Below are 13692 nucleotides of genomic sequence, written 5' to 3'. Positions count from 1 at the left end.
ACTATGTTCACTTCATAGTGCCCATGTTCATTCCTTGCTCTGATCAACTTAATAAAATTCATGTTTAAACTCTATATGAATTCTTAAGTTAATTTATCCTTGATACCTAGGTGAATTTTCAGCTTACCTTAGCCAAACTTAAAGTTGGAATTAATTTCAATCAAATCAAATACTAGTTGAGTTATTTTGAGTAGTTTGAGGTAAACCTATAGAGCTCATTTTATAGAATCAGCTAACTGATCTTAAACTTATTTTAAGTAAAAAAAAAAAAAACTAAATTGAAACTTCAACAAAATGTATTCAGTTTTCTATTAAGTGATCTTGTTAATATAAAGATTGTCATCAAATGATTTTTATTTGAGGTCACAACAAAAACTAACCTTAAACATTCGTAGTTTTGAACAAAAATTTACAAAAGTCAACAAAAAAAAAAGTTACAAAGAAAAAAAAGCTATGCATCAACAACATCAGTAGCAGCAGTAGTGGTGGCACCTTTATCAGCAGAAGTAGTAGCAATAACCTTAGCTTGAGCCTCCTAGGCCTCAGCCCTAGAGTGGCCTCAAGCTCAGCATCTAGTGCCCCATCTCCATCTTTTTCCTTTTTTTCTTCCCTTGATTGATTCAGAGGAAGCCTCAATTTGATATTGTTGATATCAATATCAGATAGGACGAGGTTAAGGTCAGCAAACTTGAATTGCACCCCATTTTTGGCTAGCTCAAAAGTGTTGAGCACGTTATCTTAGAGAACTCCTCTTAGAGTTGGAAGAATTTGCTAAAGGCCTTGAAGTTCTCAATAGCTTTTTTTTTTTTTTCAGTTCTTATTTTTCCCTTTTTAAGCCATCAACTCCAACCTTAGCCTTGCTATCTTAACTTGGGTGTAATTAAGCTTTAGTTCGACTTATTTTGTTTATAAAATCAATTGAGACTTTTTTGATGATGATGGCCTCTAGCTTGGTTGTCAGCTTGTCATTTCTCTTTCTATACTCAGCTTCCTTCTTATAGGATGCATTGAGGCTAGACTTGATGTTGTCTAGAACATTAAGCTCTTTTTATGCTTTTCGCTAAGAATAGCCATATTCTTTTTGACTTTGAGCAGGTGGGCCATAGTAAGGTAGGTATGGTGTAAGGCCTAATTGGTATTATCATGAGGTTGAGGTGAAAGTTTTTATTGGACTACATAAGATGAGTTTTGACTTAAGTAAAAATAATAATGAAAAATAATGAAAAAGCTAAACTAAAGTTAAATAGTGCTCACTAAGGGGAGGGACTATGACCTTGTAAAATCTTTTCACCACATTAAGGTTCTTCATGGGATCATCAGTAGAAGTATGTTTCAGCCTTCTATATATTTTTTCTAAATTGAGCCTTAACACCTTTGCCTTGAGATTTTTTAGGATAGAAGAAGAGACCTTAACCTTTGGTTTTTTGGCAAGTGGAAGTGCTGTCAAGGAAATCTCTTAATAAGTTGTTGACTTCATCTTTTAGTTGGTCAGGGAGTACTGGTTAAAGTGCTTAGTGGTCTACCCATTGTGGGGTTGATGACTTTATTTCCTCGCAATAAGGGTCTTCAAGCTAAATCTTCTTGCTCTGTGCTTTAGTTTATACTAGAATAGGGAGAAGTTGAAATCTTTGTTGGTAGACATATCTACAAAACTGAGCTAATAATTAGATAAAAATTAGGTTAAAATAAAATTCCACGAGGTTACTTCACATCTACCTTAATATTTTGTCCCATTTATTACTTTAGGGGAGGTTTGCTCATGGCATCTATGACAAGCTCCTCCTTATGGGTGTACTACGTTATTTTGTCTTGATATGATAAATCCAGGATTGAGGTGCTACTGGCACATCTACAAAAATGTCAAGCTTATTTATTATCTTTCAAGCCTCGACCTCAGCCTCAATCTTTACCTCGATCTCACTATCATTTATTTTTTACTTTTGAAAGCAAATAAGGAGTAGTTTCTAATTTTTGATGTAATACCACCTCCTACATTGGGGTGCCTTTTAATGGAAAAAATTCCCTACACAAAAGGAGATTGGGAATAATATCTAGGTGTTGGCAAAGAATGATAAAACCTATTATGTACCGTATAAAGCTAGGAGTGAGTTGAGTGATAGTTAAATTATAAAAATTAAAAATTGAAACAAATAAAGAAGGAAGTAAAAACCCTAGATCGACCATGAATAAATCCTAATATACATAGAGCCGATATGGCTCCAGTTTATTAGTGACTTGATCTAAGGAGTTTGGCATTAATATGCTATACCTTTCTTTGGAAAAACGACAGGTAATCGTCAGAGCATGTATGTGATAAGCTAAACATATGTTGAGATAATCTTTGAGATTAGCCTTGTCTTTTTGTTCCCTCATCACATTCTTAGAGATCATATCGAGGTTAAAAAAAATATATACAGAAATCTTGACCAACTCATCATCCTTGCAAGATTCCCTTGCTCATCACACTCTTTTATCAAGTACTTTTTTGCTCTTGTTCCTCATCGAAACTCTCATCATCATCAAAATTTTTATCGCCAAAAGACTCAGACTCTTGAGTAGAAGTAAGATTTTGAGATGAAACTATGGTTGAGAGCAACACGACCTCAGGGGAAGAAAGACAAGATGGATACCCCTTAGAAGAGGAAGTAATCTTAACGAGAGTTGATTAAAGGGAATAGAAGTGACAATGAAAGCGTTTATTGGTAGGAGAATAGAAGTAGAAGAAAACTGATGAGACTGGACCCAGAAAGGGGAATAGCCAAAGATGAGGGAAGATTGGCCATAAAAGATGAACAGACCTGAGAGATGGGGAAATGTGGATTTTCTAACTTGAAATTTATCTAAGCCTACACCTTTTCTGTGCTCAAGACCCATTCTCCTCTTACTTGAGCAATGTCATCACTTCATTATTGCCTTTTTTTAGATATCAGGTTAAACCAATAGACCATTCTTTGACAATCATGACCTCCTATGACTGTAGAATTAGGTCGTCGTCATCCTGCCTGAATTGACCCCCATTATGTTCTACCCTGAAACTCACGACTTTTCTAAAACTAAAACTAGAAAACTTAATGGAAAGTATGTATTGAAGAAAGATGAGAGAACGGATGAAAAGAAGAACAACTATAAGGTAAAATAGCTTTTGAGGTAAAAAAATTTAGGTCAGATTGAGAACAATAAAAGCAGAAAGAAAGAAAATAAAGACCCTATTAGCCTCTTATATAATTGTACCTTAGATTAGATGAACGGCCCAAACTACACCATATGTTAGAACGCAGATAAGAGATATCTTTTTGTCTTTCTATTTTAGATTTTTTCACTCAAACTATCTCTCTTTATTTAATGCCATCAGATCATCTAGATCAGATGGCCCCCCAAGTCAGACCTATCAAACTGAATAGCACTCTAAGACATGCTGGGTGGATTCTCTAACTCAAACCAACTTGATGAACTAATACTTAGTTTGCCACCAAAATTCAAAACGAAGATGGAATCCAAACTCCCAAAAAAATGTAAGTCCCACGTCGACTAGATGAACTTTTATCCTAATTTCAGATCATCCCAAATAATCGACACTTTGGTAACCCTTAAGTCGACTATGCATTCAGCCCGTAGGACACATGCGAGATTGGAGCCCTACTAGAATGGACTATAACTTAAGGTTAATTATCCCTTAATGCCAATCTTCATGATGACATCGGTTGCAAGGGATCAAATTTCATGTTGTCCTCTTTCGCCTATTTGGCTTACGTGGAATGTGTCAACTACACACCAAATAGTTTGATACTCAGATTGTTCGATGGGAGGATAAAATGTTAGGGGCATTTGGTGGTCTTTTTCCTAATTATGAGCCCTCAACAGGCAGTCATAGGTAATTCGGACATTTGTGTCAACCTAATATGACACACTCAGTGCCATATCAACTTGGCCATGTCGTTGTTGGCCCCTGATGGTCTCCTACCTTTTATTTATAAATACAAACATTTAGGTATCACCAAGGTAGGTTCCATCTAATCCTAGTTCCTTATTATTCTCTCCTTTTAACCTCTTTACTGACTTGTTCGTCGAAATACAAAACAATAAACACTCTATGCCTTTACTTCTAATCGCATTTCTCTTTTGTTTTTCCAGGAACACCTCAACGTCGGAGCTTGACATCAACAAATTTCTTGCTCAAAGGGAAATGACTAAATTGTTAACGATTATAAATAACTGTTTAAAATAAAATAAAAGTAATTGAGCTCATGCTCCATAGCCATGCATGATAGAGTTGGAACTTTGAATTTGTGTTAAGTCAAAGTAATAAATATAATGACAAAGAAGTAATATATAACAATAAATTTACAATAAATAAATAATAATCAATAATTAATAATACAATGAAAATAAAACAAAAAAATAATGTAAAAAACTTTTCACTGTAGAAAAAAAATACTATTTACAAAAAATTCTTCACTAATAAATAATAAATATATAAAATTCTCTTGTAATTAAAATTAGAACCAAACAATAATTAAAAGAAATTAAAATTTTTTATTAAATAAATGATTGAGTAAATATATTTTAAATTTATTTTTAAAGAATTCCAACTTTGATTTCCATCATTCAAAATACAAAATAATAAATTATAAATATATTAATAAAATTTTAACTCAATCAAATAATCAACGTTCAATCAACTTTTTAATCAAACAGACAATTCTCCTGTTTCCTTTTTCCTCTCACCAGCAAAACATTTTTTTCTTATCTGGCGGCTCACTCTTTTTCAAGCCTTTTTAAAACATACTCCCACATATTTAAAATAGGGCTGTCTTATGTTGCTAAAAATAAAGACTTTCGCGCGTTTAGAATAATATAAAAGTACGGCGCTTGACCACATATAACCAGTTTGACCGTTTGAGAGCACGACCAAAAGCTGCTCCAAGTCTATTTCCTTTTTTTAACGATTCTTTTTGACAATTGGTCTTTGATGGAGTTGGAAGTTTTAACTGCCTGACCAACAGTTGATCATTTCAAATTCTTTTTCTTTTTCTTTTTTTATTTTTTATTTTTTGACAATTGCTAGTTGTAAGGTCGGAGAATTGATCTTTCTTCTTTAATTTTTGAAAATTTCAAATGATGACACAGGTGATGACATGTAATACATATGAATAAAATTTATTGATAATAAAAAAGATTATATATATATATGTCGAAGATGAAAATGAAATATAAACACTAAAATTAAAAATTTAATATTTTATTAACAAATCACATAAAATTAAATATATTTAGTGATTGATGCTTGACTTTTTTATTCAATTAGAAAATTAATGTCTATTTTTTTCAAATAAAACAATAAATAACTTATGGAACCTTTATGTATTTTATTTTCATGTCTGCATTGATTATTTTCATTCAAATTCTATTAAACTATTTTCAATTTTTTATATATTCACAATTTCATAAAATTAATATATAAAAGGAATAACTCCAAAAATACAAATACTGAATGGCATATATATATTTATGATAATTTATTAAATTAATTAATTAACGAATTTTTATTTATTTCCTTATTAAGGTTGTAGTCTTTCACAAAAAAACGTTGAAGTTTTTGTTAAACTAAAGTTGTCCAAGACTTATTTATTAAAAAAAAAAAAAAGCTGTCCAAGACTCACCCTTTGAAAACCTTGCCCAAGGCTCGTTCAATTGGAAATGGGTAAATCGTTATTGGTTACAAATAACTGCTTATAATAAAATAAGAATATTTGGATTATAAATAAGAAATGACAATTTAAATCTCGATGACACGGCTTGTGCCTATGCATATATATACTTACGTGCTCAATTTTGGAATTTTATAAGATTTTTTCTCTTCTCATTTATTAATATCAAACCTTTCGAAGGATGTAAAAAGACAATTACCCTACCTCTGGCCTAAATCTCTCAAAACCCTAGTTTTCCACCATTTTCCTATTAAAAACAGCTCCAGTTTCTTAAACCACAAACACATCAATACCAAAAGCCTTGTGTAGTTGCTATACCCTAGTAGTTCTTAGGTTTTCTCAAAAATTTTTAGAGGAATTCTGCCTCTTAGAAACGTTCCTGGCCCTACCATATCTAAACCCTTGACTCTAGACGCTTCAATCATTTTCTAAGAATGGATAGTAAATTACTGTATTATTAATTTTAGAGATCAGGGTTTAAAATATGATAATTTTATATAAAAAAATTATTCAAAAATTAACTTTTAACAAATTATATACAATAATGAATCTTGATAGTTAATTTTGGAGGGACCAATTAATATTATATTAAATCCTAATTTTTTGTATAAAATGTTTCTTATTATATTATTAATATATATAAATATATGGGGCATGATTAACCTATGTTAGAGTAAAATTTTTTAATTTTACACTTTTTTTAATCATTAATTTCAATAGATATAAGGGACGAGAGAGACAAGTTAAAAAAATGATTTAATCTCATATATAATGATTAAAAAATATATAAAATTAAAAAGTTTTATACTGGTGTAAGTTAATCTTTCTCCTATATATATATATATATGCAAATAATATACTACCAAAATATATAAATTTTCAAAATTATAAACTTTATCGATTAATAAATCAATGTATAAAGAAATATAATACATTGGATAAATAACTTAAAATATGAATCTTATTTAAAATTGTAAGCATTTTTTTTTTACAAAAAGAATATATAAATCTATTGTTAAATAATATATATTTTTCATTAAAACAAGAAAAGCAAATTATACCGTTAAAAGAATAAACTTTGAAACTTTGATATTAGAAAGAAGTTCTTTTTTAACCTTTTACGAATTGGTTTCAATATAACTTTTATGTTGAAAAAATTTGCATAATAGCAAGAGAAAAAAATTTAAGGCAAATTAAAAGTGAAGAATTATACGAGAGGAATTGTAATCAACTAAAAAGAAAAAAAAATGTTTAATACTTGATTGGAGACTTTAAAGATTTGTAAGTGATGATTGATTGGTATAATAAATAAATAAATAGTGATGTAATTTTAATACATCTTAAATTACAATGAATAAAACTAAATTATGAGATCACATACAAATAAATAAAATTTTACTTAATTTTATTATAATATATATGCCAAGGGATTTAAAAATTGGGGGGAGGGAAGGCACCCTCAACCCATAAGTGCAGTCACTATATATCAATTAATGATTAAAACTAAATATTAATGGGAAATTATTACATCTGGTTTAATTTTCCAACAAAAATAAAGAGAACTCAACTGTATGCTCTGATGTATATATGATAAATGGTACAGATCCAATAAAAAAGGCATACATGGAGAGTAGTGGCAAATGTATAGTAATGTTTGTAGCCATTAGCGAAAGCCGTTGTCATGACAATTGATGTTGTCATGACACTTTCCAGTATGACATGGAGGTGGTTTTACACAGATTAGATTTCTCCGAATCTCTTCATTCACTTTCTTTCCTACAATGACCCAAAAAAAAAAAAAAAAAACTGACGAACTTAAAACAGAGATAGAACTAATTAGGAAGAACGTTTCATATATAATTAAAAGTAACTTACCTAAGTGTGTGTTTCTGGCCGAAGTCGGAGGTAAGAGCAATAAAAGTGATGATAGCAGAAGAAGTATAAAAAGGACATGGGACATCTTGCAGGCCATGTTTGCCAGGAAACAGATTTCTGGTTGAACCCAATGACAGCTTGACTGGATTGGGTTGGGATTGTTATGGAGAACGAATAGAACTTTTTGTACTCAATTTATAGATGTAAGGGATTGACTAAATAACTGGGGATTATACCCCATATTACGGTTGGAAATTTGAAAACATGACCAATAGTTGCTCCAAGTCTCTTTTTTTTCTTATCTTTATTTTTTTTTTTTTGACAATTGGTCGTTGATAAAGTTGGAAGTTTGAGAGCCTTACCAATAGTTATTCATTCCAAGTCTTTCATATATATATATATATATATATATATATATATTGACAATTGCTCATCGTAAGCTCTGGGAATTGGTATTTCTTCTTTAATTTTTGAAAGTTTCAAAAGATGATGTAAGTGATAAGTGGCATGAAATTTGATTAAGCTGATTATAATTATAAATTTTTTCATTTGAAGTATTTTATTATATTTATTAAATATAAAAGATATATGCAAGTAATATATTAATAAAAATAATAAGCTCATATACTTATAAGTTTTATCCATTTACAAATAAAAGTATAAAAATACAAAATACATCATATAAATAATTTAAAACTAAAAAATATATAAACAAATCAATTGTTAAAGTTAATCAATATATTTTTAATCAAAACAAAAAAAAAAAACCATTAAAAGAATGAAATTGAAACTTTTTGATAAATACCCATTTTGTCCGATCTCACATAAATGTAATTTTGAATTTATTTATTATTATTATTAATTTTTCTGGTTTCTTCCTTTTGCTTATAAGAATGTGGAAACCCTAGTGTAGAGACATTATTAGTACAAGTATGGGGTCTGTGCCTATTGATAGTCAAGCAAATCTGTTGCATCGTTTTATTTTTTAGCACAATTTAATTATTAAATATTTCTTAGTTGACCATCTGTTGCATTATTAAATATTTGTAATAATGTTTTTCGGATTCAAATGACCTGAAATAATTCCATGGGGGATTGTGGGGTTTAGGAAGAAAGGTTATCCTCAATTATCTAGCCAAATCATTGGGACATCTTTGAAATAAACTATTTTGCAATAGTGTTTTTCATTCTTTCCATTTTCATTTCCCTCTCTTATCAACTACTTTCTTTTACACTCTCCTAACCTTTTTTCTTGTTTGCTTGCAGAACTCCCCTTCTACGTGTATATGCTGACATGACTGTAACATGTAAGGTAAAAACTTTAAATTTTCCTTTTTATAGTCATTGAATTTATATTCTTTAGGCAACCATGTTACCTGCATTTTCCTACATATTGGATACATTATTTACAATCTTCCAAGAATTGTTCAGTGTATATGGTAGAATTACATGTCTTAACTACAACATGGTTTCTTTGCATAACAAAATGATTGGATGTTAAAATCTGTCTTTTATCTATTAAACAACTTTCATGCTTGAAAAAAGAAAAAGAAAGAAAAAAATTTACTATTTAAATTGTGTCTGTTCAATTGGTTTTGCAGATGTGTTGGTAATTATGCTTGTGTTGCACCGATAGATGAGGCACAGTAACCATGAGCATTTCTTCTTCTATTAACATGAAAATACCTAACGAAAAATCTTTAGTTATTAATTGTTGATTGAAATCTTTCTGTTTTCACTAAAAAGACAATAAATGAAGGAATGGGGGGACATGTATCATGATGAGTTACAAATCTTGAAACATGGGGTTATGGTCAATGGTGAAACAGTGAAATGGCAGATGTTATGGATTTAACTTAACTGGCCTTGGCAGGGGAACCTATTCATTCCTAACATTCAAATCCGAAGAACCCTAAGGAAATAACAATGTAGTTTTGACTCAACCTGCCAAGAGAATTGAGGAAAAGGGAAGTTTCAGAAAGTAATAACAGTAAAACAATATAAAGATAGATGCAGAGACATAACCTTTTCACTCCCTTTTTAATTTATTTTCTCATTATATAAAGAGAGGCTAACTGCATTAGCTACTTGTCTGCGCATTCATGCATGAGGCAACTAATTAATGCTTTATTGTTTTATGCAGGAATATTACAATCCAAACCAATCCATGTTGGAGTTAGTTTTTGCCCCTGCAGAAGAATGGATTGCACGAAGTGACTCAGAAATTATTAATGCTACAATGAAGGAACTTGCAAAGCTATTTAGTGATGAAATTTCTGCAGATCAGAGCAAAGCAAAAGTCATAAAGTACCATGTTGTTGAAACACCAAGGTTAGACTGAGTGCCAAGAAATCTCTAGAATAAAACTATTTTATTCATGTATATTTTTCTTATTACAATGTTAGAATTATATGAAAATATATAAGCTAAATACTGAATATTTTCGGCTTTAAAACTCAATATTTTCATGCATTAAAACAACTAATTTAAGGAGTAATTTACTCTCTATATATAATAAGAAAATATCTAATAGATTTGATGTAATTATCCAAATCACTTCTTATTCTAAAAATAAGATACTTAACTAAAATAGATAAAATCAACTAATCAAGTAATAATAAAGATTAGATTTCCACAAGAATCGTTAAATATGATTTTAGTACCATATGTTTGTACATACGTGCTTGAATGCATGTATTTATATTTAAATTTTATGTGCAACTTTGCCTATTTTAAATGGATTGCAGGCATTAAATCAATTTACACGTGTACCTTGTTCACTAGATTTCCTACTGAAACTTGAAGCTAATTATCGTTTCAGATCTGTATATAAAACTATTCCAAATTGTGAACCCTGCCGTCCCTTGCAAAGATCTCCGATAGAGGGATTCCATCTTGCAGGTGATTACACAAAGCAAAAGCATTTAGCTTCGATGGAAGGTGCTGTTCTTTCAGGGAAGCTTTGTGTAGAGTCTATTGTACGGGTACATTTTGCGTTCTTTTACATTGTTATGCTGCTGTAACTGCACTGCCATAAGTCTCACTTTTTCCCGTAGAAAGTTCAGATTACTAGTTGTCTTAGATGCCAAACTTGTTCCTATATACCATGCCAGGCGGGTTTTATAGGTGGCAATGAGTCCATTCTTACATGTCGTTACAAAAGGAGGATGAACGTGGAAATTATTAGTTGTGCTTGTATGGGCATTTCTAATGTATTCAAATATGCAGGATTATGAGTTGCTTTGTACTTTGGGACAAAGAAAGTTGACAGGAGCAAGTGTTCACTGACGGCCTTTAAGTTGATGTAAAAAATTCATGAGTGACAGAGGATCATCCACAAATCATTCGTTTAAGGCCAGCAGGTTAGTGGTCTTTCAGCAGTACACATATATTATATACCCCTTATAAAATCTGTAACATGTGCAAAAACAGCCCCACAAACTGCGTGTAAGATTCTTTTGATGGAATCCTTATGATCTTCAGTTATCCTGTTTAAAAAAAGAAAAGGAATCCTCACCGTTCTGGCAACTTCGAAGCTATTGAGGAGTCATCTAATTAATTGTCAAATCACAATTATGCTGTTGAATGCATTATCTATCTTTTAGTCAACAAATTAAGATGGAAACCTTAAGTGTTCATTGACATTTATATTGAGTGTTAAGGTGTAAGTTTGAAATTAAGGCTTCCCTTTTGCAGAAAGATTAAAGTGGAAGAATGGAAGGGGATAAGGGGAAAAGAAGAAACAAGAATATTTTCAACCAAGTTCAATTTGATAAGAGAGAAAAGTGAGAGAAAAGAATATGACCAGATAGAGCATTACACCATTACGAGAAAAACCATCAAAATTAGCACTTTTTTGAAATCACTACAAGGGTAACAATAACAGATAGAGTAGGGATTGATTTATATTTCAGGATATTGGCTCAGCAGCACCTTTAGTATCTCCTCACTTGTCCCTTTATTTCTTCTATATCTGCTACTTAATTTAGGACGCATAGCAAGGCTTTGTTTTGTAGCCATTAGTTATGGCCCTTGGTTACCCAAGTAGATTTTTTGTTCTATCGACATCAGGAGGTGGACATTGTGTAGGAGATACCGCTTCATGCTTGAATACGACATATTGATCCTTTTCCTCTACTAGATTTCTCTGGATTTATTGACCCTCTTTCCTACAAAAAAACCCCAAAACAAAAATAAAGTACTGAACAACCCAAAAGAGAGATAGAATCTAAAAGTTGATTAAGAACGTAATTATCTGATGATAGTTGTCTTGTTTTTCTCCCTGTGATTATAACTTAAAAGTACATAGATACTTAAAAGAACAAACGATTTATGTTTCATTTTATGCCTTTTTTACTTTAAATGGGTAAAATTTTTAAGTTTTTTTTGCCTTCAAGTACTTCAAATTGTTTGTTCTTTTTGTTTTTTTTTTAATTTAATTTCGTGTTTAATTTCCTAAGATTTCGTGTTAAAATATTTTGATACATTTCAAAATTTTTAAAAATGAATATTCGAAAAATTTTAAAGTTGTTCTAAAATGGATTTCATGAAACTTATAAGAACTTAAAAAAAATTATTTTCAAAAGTTTTTAACAATCTTTAAGAATTTATTTTGAAAAACTTTTAAAATTTTTCAAAAATTTATTTTCTAAAACTTGTTTAAAAAAATAATTAAATAATTTTAGTTACAAAAATTTTAAAAAATTAAAATATAAAAAATAAAATAAAATATATTTAGCAGCACACTTTACATATTAACCTTAAACATAACCGAAGGTCCTTCCAATAAAAATAATCTTTTTTTTAATATTGTTTTAAAAGTCAAAATGAATTTTTGCAGTGGGATCCATACTTCATACTAGAAGTGTAAATGATATATTAGTATTCGCAAACTATTCAGGTTCGATTCGAATAAAACTTAAATTCTGCTCGATTATTATCGAGTTGGCTCAAACTTGAATAGCTCGACTCATTGATCGAGTTGAGTTCGAGAATTATTATACTCGATTCGAATAGTTCGTGAGCCTAATCGAGCTTTTACATTTAAATATATTTTTATTATTTTAATTAAAAATATCTCGAACTTGAGCTTGAGTTCAATACAAATAATCGAGTTTTTATTAAATATAAGAAATGAACTTATTATTACATGTTAATCGAGTCTAATTGTATGAGCTTGAGCAACTTGATTTGTATTTTGAGTCGAACTCAAGCTAAAAAAATAAAACTTGATCGAGTTTGATCAAAATTTCAAGTCTTAAATTTTGAATCAAGTTTGAAATCAAGTTTAATACTGTATCGGTTCGAACTCGATTGATTACACCTCTACTCATTATGAAAGGAATGATTATCATTAACGCCTAATAAGTTGTTGATAAATTGAATAAATTCAACAATGAATAATTAAGTATTAAAATTTTAATTTTAAGAAATTAAAATTATTATATAAAAATTATTTGATATTTTATTGAAAATAAATGTTTTAGTAAAATTTTTATTAATTTTAAAAAATTAAATGAAATTGATTTAATAAATTAGGTAACTAAAATTTACATAGCATTTTCAACATTTTTCATCGAAAATGATTTATCAAATGTATTAAAAAAATTAAAATCATTAAAGAATTTCAATTATTTGTCAAATATACAGTAATTTAAGATATTACTTTGGCAAGGGAAAAGTAAATAGGACGCCACTTATCGAACAAGGGGAGTACATAGTTTTGCAGATTGAACCCCCGGCCTATAGCTCATGATTTTAGAGAATTCTCTATATTGGAACCATAGAAATTTTCCAGATTGAACCCCGGCGCTTAGGGTTGCTACATCTGACTGCAATTTTTTTTTTTTGAATACATGTGAGAAATGGTTTAAATTTAACGTCTAAGCTAGTTTAATTAATTTCCATTTTCAATATTCCAGCGTGAAGCCTCTTAGCAACTGAGTCCTCAAACTTTAACAGTTGAAATTTGCCAGAAGAGCAACTAAAACTGGACAGCAACTATATAAAATCTGAATCAGAAAGCATACATGAATAGTAAGATTAACGAAGGCGCTGCGTCTGGGTTGCCCAACTAAAGTTTTCCTTTTGGTTATCATCAGCTGCATTC

General features: G+C 30.1%; 1 pseudogene; it reads left to right on the top strand.

The window, feature by feature from the left end:
* Positions 1 to 2326: 2326 nt before the first annotated feature.
* Positions 2327 to 10871, top strand: LOC111307044 (15-cis-phytoene desaturase, chloroplastic/chromoplastic-like; annotated as a pseudogene).
* Positions 10872 to 13692: the final 2821 nt, after the last annotated feature.

Source organism: Durio zibethinus, chromosome 22 (genome assembly GCF_047325235.1).
Source record: "Durio zibethinus cultivar Kanyao isolate XHJ-2024 chromosome 22, ASM4732523v1, whole genome shotgun sequence".
Lineage (NCBI taxonomy): Eukaryota > Viridiplantae > Streptophyta > Magnoliopsida > Malvales > Malvaceae > Durio > Durio zibethinus.
The sequence above is the reverse complement of the archived record's forward strand: the minus strand, read 5'-3'. Positions and strand labels throughout refer to the sequence as shown.